General features: G+C 39.6%; 1 protein-coding gene across 4 annotated transcripts in view; it reads right to left on the bottom strand.

Moving 5' to 3' along the window:
• Positions 1 to 4,971, bottom strand: part of KIAA0922 (KIAA0922 ortholog) — a 141,424-nt gene that overhangs the window by 126,180 nt on the left and 10,273 nt on the right. The gene's annotated exons all lie outside the window — the stretch shown is intronic.

Here is a 4,971-nt window from a genome sequence, read left to right as displayed (position 1 = left end):
AATATTTATTATTCGGCCCTTCTTCCACTTCCGTAGCCCAGTCCACCTCAACTCCCTCTGTATCTCACTAGATAAGACAGCAGGGACTGAGCCCTGGGACAAGACAAGAGGTGAATTCAGACACCACCAATCCACCCTCCATGGCAGTTGGCCAAAAAGGACACAGGAGAAACAGAAAGCCATAGGGTTATTTAGAGAGCAATATACTGTGCTCCTCAATGAGGTATGTGAGTACATAAACCCAGGGTGCTCAACTTAAGCTTAATTACAAACCACTGGCAGGACACACTTTCCAAAAGAGGGATCGGTTTCACTGGTGGGTTCTGCTCTGACTGGAGACAAACTCTCAGTACATTTGCAAGACAAATATGTGATCATGCATATAGATGTGCACACAGACTGATAAATCATTACAAAGGTGAAGACACAGGACTCATCATTTTACCTTTTGAAAGCTTCACCATTTAATAAAACTTAAGGCAGAGCACTAGAGCTTCAGAGGTTCCTAGGCCACGAAAAACATTACGCTCAAATATGGCCCCAGAATACGACATAAACTATGAAGTGCAGCCCTTACCAGAAGAACCTATATCCAGAGGAGAGAAGTGATGCCAACCTACTGGTATGGACCCAGACAGACAGACTGAGAAATAGGACTGGGAAGCAAAGGACTGGAAAGATAAGTGGACTCAATAAGGAAGGAAGATTTGACAACAAAAGGAAGAAAGAAAAGAGAGAGTAGGAAAGAAAAGAACACAGAAGAAGAAAATGAAGAAATACAGAACACCAGATTAAAAAAAAAGTCAACAACTGTTATTTGTCTATATATTTAAAACATTTTATTGTATACACCAAGAGAAAGCTCTTAACATATTACACTCATGACAAACAATAACCAATACCGAATTCACTCCACGTGGCTATCAGGTAGATAAGCATTATTGCCCACAATTGTACAGGTAGAGAAACTCCAACAGAGCTGTACAGGTGGGGTGGCTCGAGGCCACTTCTTGAGCCAATGACAACAGTAAGATTCAAATTTAGCAGTTTGAGTCCCAATCCTGCACTCACTTTTTCAGACTTAAAATAGGGTGGGAAGTCCATTGTAATCCTGCATGACACAGAAACTCTACAGACCAAATGCGTCTGGGGCAAACATGTGCCTCTTCCTGGTAATTAAAGTTCAGAGTGGCAAGAGAGGTGCATACTAACAGTTATTTGTTTTCTAATCAAATAACAATTCTGCATTTTCCCACACTCTGACAAAAAATAATGTGGATTAAAAGGCTTAAATTAGGTGACTTATCACCTGTACAATGTTTCAACTAATGTCAAGTAGGATTTAAGGCAAGGATAGAATATTTGAGAACTCTTTTTAGAGGAGGGCGGCTGGACTCATTTTCTTCCATCAATGTTATTTCTTCGAAAGCCATGGAATATAGCTCTAAGATATGGCAAAGAATATAATCAATCCGTCTAAACCAATGTTGTAATTTCAGATTTTGATTAAAAGGTAGGCTTGCCAGATGCTTCATTTGCTAGCATGTAGCATGGACGTGCTTTCATATGGCATTTTGAGATTAACCAAGTCTTCTCCTCCCTGTGTCAGCAGACTTGCAATACAGTTGTAAAAGAATAAACATTCTGGAATAAGGACTGTAAAAAGAGTAATAATTCTGCGGGGGGCACATTTTTTTCTGAATTAAAAGTGACAGCAAAGTTTTACAACCAAAAACTGTGTGCATGCGCATGTAAAAGTAAGACTTACACAGTAGTGCTCGACCTTTTGGCCTCACGAGCCAGATGAGCGTTGCCAGGACAGTCCATGGGCCATATCCCACCACAGAAGGGTTAGAAATTTGGGGTATGGGAACAATCGCCATGTTAATTGCCACTGCTCCCCAACTACCAAATCTCTGGACACCCCCTCCCCACCAGGAGCTCCACAGACTGGATAACGTGGCTCTATTGGCCAGATCCTATACTGACAAAGAATCATTTTTTGCAGAACACTTCTACTGCTCTTGCAGTACACTAGTGTGCCGCAGCACACCTTTGGGAATCACCGAAATAAAGGGTAGTGCTTGCTACACCATGCAATCCAAGATAGAATTAAACAGTGAATGAATTACAGTATATGAGAAAGAAAAGGGTGCTTTAAAACAGGGGTGTCAAATGAACTGGCAGGCTAGATCCAGCCTGAGGGGCTTCTCATGAGACTTATGACTCACATCCAGCTGCAGCCCGCCTGGCTTTTTGTTCTAGCTGCCAGAGCTGCTGTGTTGGCGCAGCCAATACATGGAGATTAATGCTGCTGTCAATTCGCATGCCAAATGGCAATCCAAAACCAGAAATCTGGCAGTGGGTAAGAAGGGGGAGGGGGTGGCATTAATTTTGTGCATGCTGGCTGTAAAATGGATCTGAAAATGAGCTGTCTGGCCAGAAAAGCCCCTCAGGACTACCTCAATGGGCCAGATCTTTCGCATCCCTCTCTAAAAGAAACAAAGGCTGAAAGCTGCCAGCTTGCTCACCATCCCTTTGCAAACTCTAGGAAAATGCTGTGGCTGTCATAACCAAACTTCCCTTCACATCATCTGTTTCTCCATAACTACGGTATCCCATCCTTTTGGGAGCTACTGTGAGAGTAGTAAGGAACAAAAGCCAGTTTTTCACCCACCCACAGAACACTTTTACTCTTTTCTAACCCACTTCTAATCATTCTGTTTTCCTGCACATTACCTGCATGCATCTACTTAAATTATTTTTGCCTGAAAAAAATATGCAAATGCATTTTTTTAGTGCCTTACTTTAGGAACTATGAAAAACAAAATGTAAATTTAAAGTAAGCCCCTTTTTCTTCAAATGGTGGTAAAACTGGAATTGAGGATTCCTTGACAATGTGTTGGGGCTGTAAGAAATGTGCAGTGGTAAAGATATAGTATTTTAAAAAGGGAAAAGAACCTGATAAGAGAATATATACGTATATCTCAAAATATGGACTGATTCTATATAACATCCCAGATGCCTCCTCATATACACTCCAATTAAGGAAGACTAAAGAGCCTTTAACAAAAAGACATTCTTTTAGAAAAGGAGATAGAGTGCTAGTTCTATTAGACAATTATGAAAAATACTTGCTCAATTTCTAACCTGTGATTAAAAGGTATCTCCTTCATAAAGCTGCATAAAATTTTCCTAATAGTCTATCTATATAACAATGGAGTTTCAGTGTGACATAGACAATTTGCAAAGTTCAAAAATAGCTTTATTCAAAACAATAGGAGGGAGATTTCAGAAAAAAGTATCAATAGTTTATTTTGATATTCCAAAAGTAGAGCATTCCATTTGAATTTTTCATTTTAAATTAATCTTCAATGGAAACTTCAATCTGACTTGATTTTAAAGAGAAAGCATAAGCCGGAACACAACATAAATACATTTTTGGACGAATGTTTCATAAGACCCATGATGATTTTTGTCAGTATTTAATTCCCAGAAGAAAACTTGAAAAATTCATTTCAGGTTGACACAAATGAATCTCCCGCCACTCTCCCGCCAATTTTTTGGTGGGACACCAAGCAAACAAACCAAAAAAAAAAAAAAATTATGTATACTCCCTTAAACTTAAGTCTGCCACACTACTGCCTCTCTATAACAAAGCAGTGAGGAATTACTGCATAAAGGTGATGTGTGCCAACCTTTTTTATTTTGTTATTTAAAAACTGCATAAAGATTCATGTTACTCTAAAGATATATTTACCAACAGGCACAAATGGGTTTCTGGCACTCAAACTAATTATGAAACAAATAATTTGGCATTAACAACAAATTCATTTACAGCAGTTCCACTGTCCAATGTGAAGTGTGCCAATTCTTTCAGGTCAATTTTTAATTTTATGATTAGTAATTGCCACCAAGGGGCACTAGTACATTCTGGAGCATTAAAAGCCAAACGTTTAATTGCTTTTCAAGTTGCTGTGAATTACGGAGAACTTAAACTCTTTTTATTGTCCTTCAGGCACCTGGTAAATTGTGTGCTTTTCAAAATTTATTATAAATGCTTCAAGCATAGCTCACATCACACTGTGGTAATGTCAATTCCCTTTCACTGGCCAGCTTCATGAAAAATACCATGTCAACAGCATACAACACTATTATGTTTTATTTACTGTAAGCGGCTGTGAGCCTTCCGGATAGGATGGGACATAAATTTAATAAATAAATCAATCCATCTTCAAACTTCTTGCCTAGAATTTCACAGGGGAAGAAAAAAAAACGGGAAAAGGAAAGGAAACAAAGACCAGAGAGATCAAAGGGAATTTCCTAACAGCTGAAAGAAGAATGGAATTCCATCACTGCTTATTTTAGCCACTGAATTCTTTGGGTGTTCTGAATAAAATTTATATCTTCCAGTTCAGCAAACATCTTCACTCCACTGGGTCAAATGCCCTCTTAAATAAAACAAAGGAAGCAAGTTCATCACAATAAAACCACCTGAGGTACAGGAGTCACATTCATAACTTTTCTGTTACCTAATTCTTTTTTTAATTTTTTTTTTTTTTTTTTAAACACAAGACAAAGCAGAGCTAATATGTTTCAGTTACTGGGCAAAGTATCTTCTATTCTATTTATTAGTAATATTCTAATATAATAAAAGAGTTAATCTGTCTGTAACACTCTTGGAGCACTCCGATTAGTTACTGAAAAAACCAGAGTGCTCCAAAAGCGTTAGACAGGAGGCGGTGGTGGTGACGTGCCGCCATAACAGTGGGGACAGAGCAGAGAGTGTGAGGCCAGCACCACTGACCTCGTTCCCCCTCCCCTCAGCCCTGCTCCTTGAAGGCAGCAGCAGCATGTGGTGCTGGTAGAGGAGGAAAGAGAGGATGGTGGAGCAAGCTTCCCGCCCCGTCCCCACCCCTTCCCTGGGTGGTGGCATTGCAGGGAGGTGGGGGCTAGGGTTAAGGTTATCTA

The sequence above is a fragment of the Gavialis gangeticus genome, unplaced genomic scaffold, assembly GCF_001723915.1.
Source record: "Gavialis gangeticus isolate Ggan-Ray unplaced genomic scaffold, GavGan_comp1, whole genome shotgun sequence".
In the NCBI taxonomy this organism is placed as follows: Eukaryota; Metazoa; Chordata; order Crocodylia; family Gavialidae; genus Gavialis; species Gavialis gangeticus.
Note: the sequence above shows the minus strand (reverse complement) of the source record. Positions and strands in the feature narration are given on the sequence as shown.